This window comes from Stegodyphus dumicola, chromosome 6 (genome assembly GCF_044657685.1).
Source record: "Stegodyphus dumicola isolate Sdum_Otavi_A_Nest chromosome 6, ASM4465768v1".
In the NCBI taxonomy this organism is placed as follows: domain Eukaryota; kingdom Metazoa; phylum Arthropoda; class Arachnida; order Araneae; family Eresidae; genus Stegodyphus; species Stegodyphus dumicola.
In genome coordinates this window covers 77,106,415-77,121,189 of record NC_140773.1, presented here as the reverse complement: position 1 = coordinate 77,121,189, position 14,775 = coordinate 77,106,415, and the positions used below count along the sequence as shown (strand labels likewise).

General features: G+C 31.7%; 1 long non-coding RNA gene across 1 annotated transcript in view; it reads right to left on the bottom strand.

Annotated features, from left to right (window-relative positions):
- Window positions 1-8,613: 8,613 nt before the first annotated feature.
- Window positions 8,614-14,775, bottom strand: part of LOC118188915 (uncharacterized) — a 28,780-nt gene continuing 22,618 nt past the window's right edge. Inside the window, exon 3 of the long non-coding RNA XR_015041469.1 lies at window positions 8,614-10,819. This is a non-coding gene — a long non-coding RNA (uncharacterized LOC118188915). The remainder of the gene's footprint in view (window positions 10,820-14,775) is intronic.

The window sequence follows — 14,775 nt, the reverse complement described above, 5'->3', positions numbered from 1 at the left end:
ATATTTATACTCTTATGTTTCAAAAGAATAAATAGTAAAACTAAGTTAAATTAAATAATTTTCTTGCGTCATTGCTGCAAGGATTGCAATTTGAATTGAACAAACATTCTCTATTCGTAAAAAGCAAGTTAATTAAATTTAAATAATGAAATTTAATTGCAAATAAATAAATGTTTAATTACTGCTGCCAACTAATCTACAATATCATTTAAATTCTGAGAGCATATATAAATCAAGCGTAAATATAAAAATCCATGAATAAATGTATAATTCCAAAAAAATTATTACTCCTAAATAATTTATAAAAATGCATAAGTGAATAATTGTCGAGCAGGCAGGAGACATACTTATCAAGTGGCCTCCAAACCTAACTCTTCAGTTACTCAATTCGTGTTTCGTCATCCATGTAGGCAAAGGTAAAAATAAAATTCAAAACCAAAAGTAAAACCAAATGCTGTGACTTACTAAAAGAAATTTACACAAGAGGAATTTTGAGAAATTAACAATTATTCACTTATGCATTATAATTTTTTTAGGGTTAAAAATTTTTTTGGAATTATACATTTATTCATTGATTTTAATACTTGCGCTTGATTTACGTATGCTCTCAGAATTTAAATGATATTGTAGATTAGTTCGCAGCAATAATTAATCATTCATTTGTTTGCAGTTAAACTTCATTATTTTAATATGATTAACTTTAAATTTGCTTTTTACGAATAGAGAATGTTTGTTAAGTTTTATATTGTTATGAATTGTTTTGATTTATTTATTGTTCTTTCTTACATTTTACGTAATAATCCTAACATGCATTTTTGTTTAACTGATTCTGTGGCGACGTATTCTATATGTAAGCCTTTATTTCTAATATAATATTGTAAATTTTGCAATTCTAAACTGATCAACATTTAAATTGAGAAAATAGCTCAATTAGAAGCCATGATATAAGTAGAAGCTCTACAAACAGGCCTTTCAAACATGTGTTATTCTAAAAGCCCGAAGTCGGGTAAATCCTAGATTTTACCGGTAAAACCTAGCTTTTACCAAGCCTTAGCGGTAAAACCTAGGAGTTACCAACGCCTTCCGGTAAAAGCCCGAAACGAAGGATTACTTATGATAGGATTTTCCATTCGCAGATATATTGTATACAGTGTGTCCCCAAAAATTAAATACACTTTTCAATTGATAATATAAATTGTAAAAGTGATCAATATAAGATATTATTTAAGATTATGTTTATGAAACCATCTTACAATTATTTTTCAAAGAGTTACAAGAAATAAAAATGAAAAATTGTAATATTTATGCCATTTCACACATAAGATCCCATGTGAAAAAAGTGAATTAATGCACAGTTCTCTCGATAACTACTGCATATATTTCAATAATTTTTTAAATAATTATGGCAATAATTAAAAAAATTAAACTGATAGGTCAGAAAAAAGGTCAATAAAAGTTATGAAACTTTAAAAATAAGAAAAATGTAGTATGCTTTTCTTTAATACATCTAATACTTTTTACTACTTGTTACAACAAGGTTGCAAGGTTGACTGTTATGGCATTTTAAATTATAAAGTAGATCAGCTGATTTACACAATTACATCTTCATTGTACACTTCTTTGAGCAGTTGCATTTTCTTAGTCCTTGTTCCCCTCAATAAAAAAAATATTTCTTACTACGTCATGTACACCTGTTTCTCCTGTACCAACTTCTTCGATGTTTAAAAAATTTTCTTTGCAAAAGATAACCTTGTTTCCTGTGTGCAATGATTTTAGTATAGCAATCTTAGTACCAAGAATATAAAACTCATCTTCTTTAATGTCTGTACTAAAGGCTCTTCATGATCTTAAATTCATTTTCGATCTATCAATAACAAGTACTTTTATTTTAACATTTTATCCTGGACTAGGTTTCGGAAAGTTTTTAGTAGATGCAATATTCATCTTCTTTCTTTGCTTCTGAAGTCCTTCCTTAGCTGTCTCTCGAAACATTTTCTGAACAATATTTTGACTCTAATATTTTGGTTTATATTTTTTCCTAACTGCAGCTTCTGAATAATATTGCACGAGCTTCAAGTACATGCAATCGTTTTCTTTACTCTATAGGTTTTTTTATTCATTATCTATGTTTTGTAACAGTATGTTTCAGAGAATGGCAACATACTATGATGTTGTTCTTTTTAAAGAGTTAGTGTAACTTTTGTTTTCCTCATTTGAGAGTATGAATAAAGGAATTATTTAATTATTGTAGAGTCGTAAATAACTAAAGAGATGTAGATAGTTATTTCTGAATAATAAATAGTTCTTGAGGTAACAAATTTGGTGAGAATTTTTGAACATTTGGCGTCCGCTGACTGGAATGTTATCTGTAAGTAGAATTCTTTCATTTATTTACAATGGATGTTTTGAAGTGCAAACGATCTCAATTTAGGAGATTGTTTACAAAAGCTTTAAATGATTTTGAGAAGAACGAAAATGATTTATCTTTAGACGGAAAAATTTCGAAACTTAAATTAGTTGAGGACAAAGCGAAACCTATGATTGAAATAGAACAGACTTATAGAGAAGAATTGATTGAAATTGAAAAAGATGAAAACTGTGATAAATAATGAGTTTGATGAGTCAGAATGCTATATTGATAAGTGGAGAATGGTAGAAAGCAAATTAGTTTCGCTTCTAGCTGAGAAGGAAAACGGTTCTGTTGTTAATGAAAGCTTAACTCAAAATGCTAAATTTAAACTACTATACGTTATCCTAAGCTTAAACTTCCGATTTTTGATGGGAATATTAAAAGCTGGTTAGGATTTTGGGGCCAGTTTAAAAATATCGATAATTATCCCAATTTAGATGATCATGATAAATTTGCATATTTATTGCAGTCTATGGAAAGAGGGTCATCTGCTGAAGAGTTAATCAAAAGCTTTCTGCCCGGTGGCAAAAGTTATAGTAAAGCTTTACAACAACTGCAATCGCGTTTTGGAAAATAAGACCTTCTTATAGAAGTCTATGTTAGAGATCTACTTTCGTTAGTATTATTAAAAAACTCTCAGCAAAAAGTTTCATTACGAAAACTCTATGATAACTTAGAGCGTTAGAAGTTCTGGGTGTTGCTAGAGATAAATATGCGGCGATGTTATATCCTCTAGTCAAATCATCATTGCCGGATGATACATTAAGAGCATGGCAAAGATTCCGAGTTATTAATCGCAGTCAGAGAGAATCTGAAAGTAGTGAGCAAAAAGAGAAAAATGCGTCAACACATCGCATGCATTTAGATGGTTTGCTTTCATTTTTCCTCGATGAAATTGAAGGTGAAGAGAGAGTATCTATAACTACTCAGTGCTTTACTAAATATCAGACACCTAAGCCTGGGAAGGCTAAACACTTTGGTTTCAAAAACCGTGGAGAATTTTCCAAAAGACCTTCTGCTTCTACTCTAATAGCAACATCTGAACAAAATTCAGCTGGATGTATTTTTTGCGCTGGAAATCATGAATCTGGTGATTGCGTTAAAGCAAGAAAGATGACGTCTGAGGAAAGGCAAAAAGCAGTTCTAAACAGTCGCAGTTGCTTTTTATGTTTAGACAGAAAACATGTAATAGCTAAATGCAAAAAACGAACATCGTGTGTGATTTGTGGGAAGAAACATCACATATTTTTATGTAGAAATATCCAAACTGAATCAAAATCTCCAGTTCCTGTTAGCATGAATAAGGATGAAAATACGGATGCAGTACCTGAACAAGATGAAACCCTCGTCAATCTGGCGAGAACAACAAATGCGTTTTTGCAAACTTTAACGGTTACCTTGAAAGGGCGAGCTAGAAAGCGCCAGGCCTGTGCTATTATCGTTTCAGCTTCACAAAGATCTTATATTTTAAAAAGCACTGCAGATGAAATGAAATTTGAGAGTACATCTAAAGAAAGATTGAGCCATTCATTATTTGGCGGGTCATGTACTGATGTCACAAACCGCGATGTTTTTACAGTGTTCTTGTCTAAAACGGATGGAACTTATCATTGTAACTTCAAAGCTCTTAGCCAAGATATTATTTGTAAAAGTATACCACCAGTTGCTAATGGCGAGTGCATTCGAGAGCTTAAAGAAAACAATATTTCCGTATGCGACGATAGTAATGGACCAATAGAAATACTTATTGGCGCTGACATTGCAGGCAAGTTGATGACCGGAGGATTTAAATTGCTTACTTCAGGCTTTGCTGCTATAGAAACAAAACTTGGTTGGACTCTTTTTGGGAAAAATGGTATGCGTGAGATCTCGGACAATTCCGCACTGCTCGTCACATCCATGTTGAATAATGAAATATTGATATTTGATCCATAATCTCTAGATTCACTTGGAATTCTAGATCCATCAGAGAAGAAAAGTAAACTGGAACTTCAAGAAGAAGCAAGCGATCATTTCTTGTCTACTGTAAAGGTGAACGAAGAGGGACGTTTTCAAGTCAGCTTGCCATGGCTTGATAATCATGTACCGTTAAAAGATAGCTATGACTTAAGATAAGTAAAGAGATTAGCTTCTACAGTAAAACGACTAAAAGCTGAGAAACTTTACGATGCTTATGGAGAAGGTTTTAGTGAATGGGAACGAGAAGGCGTCATAGAAGAATTACCAAAAAGCGAAATTGATGTAACATGCCATTATCTACCACATTGACACGTAGTAAAAGAAAACAGTACTACAAGAATCAGGCCAGTGTTTGATGCCTCGGCCAAACAAAAGGGATCACCTTGTCTCAATGATTGTCTAGAAAAAGGTCAGAACCTTATTGAACTGATTCCTTCAATTCTTCATAGATTCGGAATCAACAGAATAGGAGTTTCTGCAGATATACGAAAAGTATTCTTACAAATAAGTCTCAACCCTAAGGTTAAAGACTATCTAAGATTCTTATGGTATAGAACTGATGAAAAACTGAAGTATTACAGGCATTGTAGGGTAGTATTTGGAGTTACAAGCAGCCCTTTCTTGCTAGTTTCTGTAATTCACCATCTTCTAGAATCCGCTTTGAAACAACTAAATGGAAACCCAAAGTATAAAGTGGATATTATTGAGCAATTGAAGAAGAGTTTTTATGTAGATAATTGTTTAGCGAATGTGAAAAATGATTTAGAATTGCAACAATTCATACAAGTTGCTTCAGATACTTTAGCTACAAGAAAGCTAGAATTACGTGTTTGGGAATAAAGTGACCCAACAGACAATTCCTCTAGTACCACAAATGTATTAGGAATGATTTGTGAACGATGTGGAGATTACCTTTGCTTTAATATTACTAACATCACCTACAATCTACCAGAAAGTTTGTCTAAAAGAGAGATTTTAGCTACTACACACAAAATATTCGACCCTTTAGGAATAGCTTACTCCGTAATTCTTGTGCCGAAACTTTTACTTCAGCCCCTATGGGAAGTTAAGTTATCTTGGGACCAAGAAGTTGATTTAAATTCAAAATCACAATTTTGTAAATGGTTGAATGATTTGCAGTGTCTGAAAAGAATGAGAATACCAAGATGGTTAAACTGTGATCGTGAGATTGAAAATATCTCACTTCATTTCATCAGTGATGCTAGTAAACTTGCATATTCAGCTGTTGTCTTTGTTCGAGTACAAACAAGACATTCGGTGCAAGTTCATTTGGTGCAAGCTAAAGCTAGAGTTGCACCCAGCGGCAGGAAAAAGACAACAATAGCTCGATTGGAACTTCTTGGAGCTACAATATGTAAACGTTTAGCATCCAGCATAATACCCGAATTTCAAGCTGATGATATTTATTTTCAGACAGATTCGTCTACTGTGCTAGCTTGGATACATAGGAATGAAGTATGGGACGTATTTGTGTCATCCGTTTTGAAAACTTATATAACCTGTAAGCGTTATTCAAACAAAAATGTTAACCCACCAGCGCCACCACTTCCTAGAGATCGCGTACAAGATGCCTCAGTATTTCAAATAACCGGCATAGATTATGTTGGACCTATATTTCTAAGAGACTACAAGAAGGCATGGATTTGCCTATTCACAGTGTACCGTTGTGTTCACAGTGTTCCGTTGCGCAATGTACCGTTGTGTTCATTTGGAACTGGTTACATCCTTAATGACAGATACATTTCTACAAGCGTTTCATTGTTTTGCTGCTAGACGTGGGAAGCCATCCATTATTTATACTGATAATGGAACAAATTCTGTTGGAGCATGCAATGCACTTGCTTCAATCGATTTCAATGAAATTGCAATTAAAGTGCAAAATGGAGAAGTCATAAGAGCTGTGCAAAATCTTTATTCTTTGGAATTATCGACTGACGAGGAATTTCCATCGAAATTCAGCGGAAGTTAACAATGCGAAAATATTTCGGTAGAGCAAACTCCAATTGATGATGTACCTGTAGAAACAAATACAATTATCCATACCCATTTAAAATCGCCCACGATAACCAAATCGGGAACGACAATTAGAGTTCCTCATCGATTGGACTTGGGAGAACTATGTTTAATTTTTTATTATTTTGCAATACTCAATCCCGAATTTCATATTGCAAGGTGGGAGGATGAACAATATTCTGACTCTAATATTTTTTTCTAACTACAGCTTCTGAGTAATATTGCACGAGCTTCAAGCAGATGTAATCGTTTTCTTTACTCTATAGGTTTTTTTATTCATTATCTATTCATATTATTATTATCTATGTTTTGTAACAATATGTTTCAGAGAATGGCAACATACTATGATGTTGTTCTTTTTAGAGAGTTAGTGTAACTTTTGTTTTCCTCATTTGAGAGTATGAATAAAGGAATTATTTAATTATTGTAGAGTCATAAATAACTAAAGAGATATAGATAGTTATTTCCTAATAATAAATAGTTCTTGAGGTAACAAATTTGGTGAGAATTTTTTAACACTTTCACATTTTGAACTTTGCTGATAATCGCACCCATTGTGTCAGAGTATATATCTAGTTGTTTCTTTTAATATTAACTTTAGTATCTACTTTTATCGTTATGCATGATTCTTTGGGCTATTTGACTTGTTTAAACGGCTTTAATGTTTGCCAGCCGCGTGTTCTCGTGTTAGACGAGAACTCGAGACTAGACTTAAAATCCTACGCTTTTGAAATAATATTAAGTTTGACTTTTATATTTTGCTAATTCTGCAAACAATGCAGGTATTCTATTATTACACGAGTTTTACAAACCTGTGAAGACTAAAAAATTAGTTAAGAAGTTTGTTAAAATAATTAAATCCTCTTCTCAATTGGTATTATTTTATTGAAAAATTAGGATGAGACGGTTAATTTCAAGAAGCTAGAATTTAACGTTTATGTACTTAGGTTCTGCACAAATGCGACATAATTCTGTAATTCTTTACTTAACTTATAATTCAAGTTGAGTAAAAGTTTACGGAACTCATTACGTACGTAACTCTAAGGAATAATGTATTCTGCAGTTTTAAGATAAGAGACATTTTTATTTTTTTTTCATTCAATCTCGTGGTATGTGTATTATCACTATTTTAATTTGCGTATCAACACTACTTCGTATTAACACGATTAAAACCATCCAAAATTCCATTCCGGAAATATTTTCGATATCTGAAAAATCGGTGTTTACCAATTTAAAGAACCCATTCCTCTTGTTGCCGTAACTCGTCTTTCGTTAATAATAAAACTTCAATAATGGTGTTTTTCTTTTCTAACCTTTACCAGTGGAATTTTAGCTAGGTTTTAAAAATATTCTTTGATAATCACGGGCGAGAGAGCATTCTTCAAACTATGATGCTTGGATATTCTTATTAAAATAATTACCAGCTACCAATCACAACAGTATTGCACGTATTTCAACGAAAACACGTAACTTTCCGCACTAGTACTTAGGAGCTAATAGCAATTATTGACACACTAAAACTCAGCGCTTGAGTAAACAAGAACACTAATTTCCCAGAAACAAGAGGCTCTGATGTGAGGAACGGAGAGCTCTCTCAATAAATAAAGAAATTGCTTGCGGGTAACGAATGGTGGTGGGTTCTTGAAGTGGCGGGTTATGAAGAAGAAGGCGCTCAGTCTATCACGAAGAGTCTATGCTTTGCGTGTTCATGCATTTTCTCTGAAACAAAGCAGTGGAAAATTATAGTTTACTTAGATAATACGCTCTTTCTTGAGATTTAAAACTTTAAGAGAAACACTTTTAGAATTTCATAAAGTTTGCGTTTTTATTTTAGGGATGCCAGGTTTATGGTTTACTCAAAAATGGAATTTTCGGAAATAATATTCGATAGCTTTAATTATACGGTTCATGAAAATAATTATAATTTGTTTGATTTTCGGGAGGAGTAAATAAGGGGAAAATTTAATTTGCAATCCAACCCTCTGTCATGGGAGATAGAGAATTATCACGGAAATTTAAAACAAGAACTTTTCCCCAAATCTCAACGTTTTTCGAATCCAAATTCTAAAAGGATTTGGAATTTCTCAGATTCTTCAAGTAAGAATAATAAAAAAGAAAAAAAAAGAATTAATTACTTTTGATAAAACTTTTATTTAATGGAAATTTTGAAGTATGCATTTAATGATACTAAACGTTTTAGGTACGTAATTTTAAAAAATGTACTTAAGAAGATAGATAAAGGAAACCAGAATTAAGAGTGCATCACCAAGACTGTTATAAGATGATACTCATGGTCTGGATCGCATGGAATTGCAACAATCGCATTCTTCTTGTAGCGAATGCTTTTACTACATGGCAAAACGATTTCATAATCAAATGATTTGAACGGCAAAAATAGCATTAAAATTTGAATTTCAGGATTTAGAAACAATTTTCAAGATTCGTGCAATTCGGGGTTTCAAATGTGTTATCTCTACTTGAAACTGGCAAATATCAAATGTAGCTCTGAATTCCAACTACTCGTATATTGATTTCCATAAAGTTGCAACTTTTCTTACTTTTCATCCTCGACAGAACTGATGGTTCACTAGACTAGGTGCTTTTCAGTTTTTTGAATTCCAAGCCCTCCGGAACTTGACTATGTAAAGTGAGGCTTGCTAAAAGAAGGACCGTGGTAAGGAGGGATAGTACATGATGTGGCTACACTGGTGTTCAGACTAAGTGAAAAATAGTGGTGACGGCGTAATTGAGAGCCGAAAAGTTGCTGTTACATCCAAGGAGACACTATGATATTATCTGGGACAAACTGCGTTCAGTTCTAATGCATATCAACAGTTATACAATTAAATTAATTGTAGATTCTAAATTATTAAGAGATTTTTATGTTTGTAATACTTTACATTGTTCTGCTAATTCATATTTTAGTTGTATGTCACTGTTGCAGCATAAGCATACAAATAAAATAAGGGTGCAGATGCAGGTACAAATATAAAGCTAAAATGACTACAAATATTTAATCGTAAGAAACCATGAGGAAGGTAAAGTTACAAAATTAGGTTAACAAGAATGCACATGGATGCAATCAAGCTAACAACTAAAAAACGGTAGTTTTGAGTTAATCTGTTACTTGATTATATTCACAAATGGGAAAATGCATTAAAATAGTTATGTTTCAAATTCTGATCAGTAATGAAGTTTTTTCAATCATTCAATATTTCAAGTAAAGCTTTTACATTCTAATTTTCGCCATTGGAAAAAGTACTTAAACATTGAAATTAATTACTTTACGTAAGAACTTTTATTTTAATTACTGAATGAATAGAGCTGATTTTCAAAACAATCCGTTTCAAATTAATTGATTTGTATTAAAAGCCAATTTTTATTCTGGAGCTCTGAAGACTTCTTCTAAATTTCTTTCAAAGAAAAGCATGGATTTAAAGAATAACTGAATACAAAATACTTATTTTTCTGTTGATTATATTTATAAATGTATTCTTTAGTTAAAGAACACATCTATGATTTAGTTATCTGAGAACATATCTGTAATTTCCTATTTTCAACAGAAACATACCTTACACACACTGAGTTAAAATGATGTAACCACACCAGGTCATGAAATATGAAAAATCCTTTATATGATGGTCTCAACCTGTTTTCGCTAACATTTTCAACACATAAAAGTCAATGACCAGCTGACACGTGTAAAGACTTCATACGCATTTCGCGAGTATAAGACCCGTAATGATGTTACAACCCTTATCCTCTTCCTCAGGTATTGCTATACACACGCTCTTTGATGATACCCCATAACCAGAAATCGAAGGGTGTCAAGTCTGAAGATTTTAGAGGCCAGCGCAGTATTACACAATGACCAGTTTGGAAAATGTGTGGTCGAAATAGGCAATAGGCACGAACATCAAAGGTATAATGCAGGGGGTAGGCCATCTGGTTGGAAATACCGTCGTGTCGGATTTGTAGTGGTGGTTGATTAATGATGTACTGCTACAACATCGTTAAGTACACAACTGAAGACACTGTTGGAGTATAAAAAAATGTAGGATCCAGTTATTATACCAGCAGCTGTCACAGCGAATCAAACATTCAGCTTTGGGGAGTCACATTCATGATTTCAAATGACTGGACTATTTGCGTGAAAAGTGGTTTCGTCGTTATAATGCCATTACGTTTCCATTGTCTCCTTAGATATTCTCCATTTCAGCTAAAATACGACTTTAATACTTCCACTTTAATACGTTCTTACGCCATTGTTAAAACTGGACAACTTGGTTGTGATATTGTATCATCCCAAGATCCTGTTTCAACATAACGCTGTACTGTTTCTTGGGTTTCCAAGCTGCACCGTCTAGTTGACTTAAGCGAATTCTGCAAAAAAGGCTTCTTGGATAAGAGCACTGCCTATAAAAACAAGAAAAACATAGTAAACCATTTTGAAGAAGTAAGCAATAATAGCTAATACACCATAAACATACACAAACATAGCCAATAGAAACTAATTAAAGATAAAAATTCGATAAAAAAAGTAAACAATAAGCGCTAACTGATGAAAAAATTTGATATCATGTATGTTTGATGTGTGTTTAATAAATTCACATACCATTTGAATTTAATAACATAAATTATGTTTTCAAGTGCTTGATACGATATTCCAGTAGATATTTGTGCTTAAAAGCTTAAGTTTTATTGTAATAAAACGCTTTAAATTTTTCGTATAGAAGCTTTAAAAACCATTAAAGCACCAGGTTTATACAACAATGTTTCCCACACAATTTTCGTGTAAATAAGTATGATCTTCATGTTTTACTATCTGATATTCAGAAGCCTACTACCATGTTGTTAGATTACATCTACAAAATCGTTAATAAATTAAAATAAGCTTCGATTTTTTTTTTTTTTTTTTTTTTTTTTTTTTTTTTTGTAATTTCTTGAATAAATTAATATAAGCACTGATTTTTTAAAATTATCTTTTCAAGTAGACACTCCTTGTGGAAAACAGGAATAGATAGCTCGGGAAGTTTCCATGGCTTGTGTCTAATTGGACTATGAAATTACCTATACGAGTTCTTTTAACTGAAACATTTAGAAGTATTTTAAATGTAGTTTATTCCAGTTTCTGTGCCGTCTCAAGGATATCTTAGAGATATAAGAAGTTTTCTTATTTAGCTTATAAAATCGATTGGTCATTACAGCACAGAATTATGGTTGCTTTTCTAAAGAACTCGCAAATAAACTTCAGTTTATGTAATTAGTAGTTGTGATTCGCGTACGAAATGGAAACATTATTTCATCCAATAAAGCACAGGCAGTATATACTTATAACACATTGACTGAAATGAAGAATATCTGAGATATTAAGCAGAATAACATCACATTTATGCGTTCAAAAAGAAAAAACAGTGTCCTAAAAATGCAATACGTTTAATCTATACAAAAGTTCAGGAATTTTTCGATTTCAGTCCGCGCTTTTGCCCATGCATATGTTCGTATTATGCAATACGTTTGACTAAAGCGAGCAAGGTGTACAGAAGCAAATCGGCTCAGATGCGGTAAAAGTTCACACTGACGACAGATTTATTTAAATTCAGCTACCTTTGGTTAGAACTCTACTATTCCGAATTTCAAAACACCTCCGTTTCCCTTTAAATAATCGAACTTGGATGCCATTCTGCTTTAAATATTTGAGTTCAGATCAGAATTCCTGAAGATCTTAAACATTGCTTCAAAAGTTGAAAGAAGTAAATATAAATAAATTTAAAATGAAGAGTTTTCAGAAAAGTTTAAATTCTGCGCATCTTGTGAGTCTATTTATTCGTAAATATGTATGTAATTATTGATAATTTAACAATTTGTTCATATCTGGGGAATTTTATAATATTTTATAACGCAGAGAAAGCATTATAGTATTTAGTATTTTAAAGCAAAATTTAAAGAAATAGGAAACGTTTGAAACTTTATATCATTTAGAAACGAATGAGAATTTTCTGAACAATTCATACGTTATTGCACCATCTAAAGATGTTCTGTAATCAACTACGTATTAAATGATGACACTTCAGTATTTGGCACTCATAGACCTTATAAGAGGTAGACTAACCCAGTGGGCGGAGCATGCGTCACCCACATGTACGCAAAAAAGAGTAGGGACAATCTGGCTTACTTTAACACGGAAACCTACGGCGTTTGTGTTTAATTATTAAATGTGATACGTTGTATAAGTGATGAGATTATGAAAGTCACAGTTTCTGCAAATAAGGTTTAATATATCTCATTAAAGCAATTTTTACTGCGTTTTGCGCATTTTCTTTTCACGCGTAATTCTTGTACAAACATCTTTACTTTGGTAAAACGGTAAAAATTCTAAACGCAAAACTTATGAACTTATTTCTGTGTACAAATAAAGTAAAATTAAATAATATTGATAGCACATGATGCTTTGAAACAAATAAGTTAAAATTAAATAAGATCTGATAGTTTTCTTTGATTTTATGGGTATTTTCAGGCAGTAGTTTTTAAAATTATTATAACATCACAAGACGATCATTTATTTGATTATATGATAATTAATCATATAATCAAATAAATGATCATTACGAGATGATTATTTATTTTACTAGTTCATGAATTTCGGAGCATAAACTTTTCTGAGTGTAATGAGGGAAAAAAAAAGATAAACTCTGGAAGCACTCAGATTTGGTTTTGTATTACGCCCAAAGGAGCGTTTTCTGTAACGTTTTGTGTGTTACCTTTATTTATTAAATATCATGTTCTTCGCAAGTAACCCGCACAAAATTCAATTCAAGAGCAATATCTCAAAATATTTGAAAACGGACTATCTTCAGATTTTCCGCGCTGGAGATAAAAATGTTATTTTCTGTACAGGGTTGCCATTGCTCTCTTTGTGCTAGTTGAGTTTGTTAATCAAAACTTCGTTAAAGTTAAAAATATGAAATGAATTAAAAAAAATTCGAAATTATGCCGTCCAGGTGCCAATGTTCTGGTGGTGTATTACGTTATTCAAAATTTGATGGCTCTAAATTCCGTCGTTTTTTCACAATGCGAGAAACATGCATGCGTTCATGCAGATTCTTCATTATTTAATTTCTTTAAATATAATACAAGGCTATAATAATTGGTGGAAACAGTTTGCAAAGTGAAACGGACATTTATAGTGAAACAAAGCAAAATGCCGTTCCGAAACTAATAGCTTTTCTGAGCTGCCGCTTCTTTGAGCTAATAAAATAAATTCACAATAAATAAGAAAACTTATGCAGAACTGAAAATAAATTAAAAATTAAAAAATAATCACTATAAAATACTAGCACAATTAATTATTACAGTTAAATACAATTTTTAACATTAGAATAAATACATAAAAATTAATAAAGAGTTAAAAGTGTTTATCACTATGATGTATTATAAAATATTATTAAAATTAAACTCCTTTGTAGAATATTATGCTATAATATTCACCTATAATTTTAAAAAAGCAGGACAATTAAGAATTTTAAACAAAAACTTTCAAAATCCATTTTTGGGATTTTAATATTTTTTTCTTATTTACACCAATAAAAAGCATAAAAATTGTAAGAGAAAATTGTTTGATTGAATTTTTCTATTAGTTAAGATTTAAAATATTATTTTTTAAAAGAAGTAAATACAAATTTCCTTACAGCATAGGAAAAGCTAAAATAATATCCAGACCTGAAAACATGCAACAGCTTTATAATTATTTAGAACATTAATTATGCTTGCTAAACATGCTAAATTTTTAAAAATCAATCTCGGTTTGAAATTGAGATTGATTTTTAATATATCTAAAAATTCTAGCTAGAAAATTAGAATAAAAATATCTATAAATTCTAATTTGTGAAATGAGGCGCTATCACCAGCTTTTTCTTGAAAATTATGTGCGCTGCAATAGCCAACTATTGTTAAGTTTCTGCAAGTCATCCCTACTCCTCCAAATGTGGTCAAGGTGACTGCCGGGAGTGCGCCAGGACAAGGGAGAAAACCTATTTGGGTTGGTGTATTTCTTATAAGGTTCATATTGGCACTACACAACTGCAACTATTCATCCTCCTAATTAAATTCAGCTTCATGGGGAAAAGAATTATAAGAGTGTATCAAAAATTTCAGAGACAAGCTCTGTTAAATATGTATATTTATAAAGATAGATTTTTAAAACTAATTTTTCACAGAGACCAAAAGCTGGAATTCATAATTTATAAATTTCAATAAATCATTTAATGTAGAATAAGAATTCTAAAAATGTTAAAAGAAAAATTAAAATGAACTATCACAGGGAAAACAATAAATAAATAAATAAAGAAAGAAAAAAACACAAAGGAACAAGA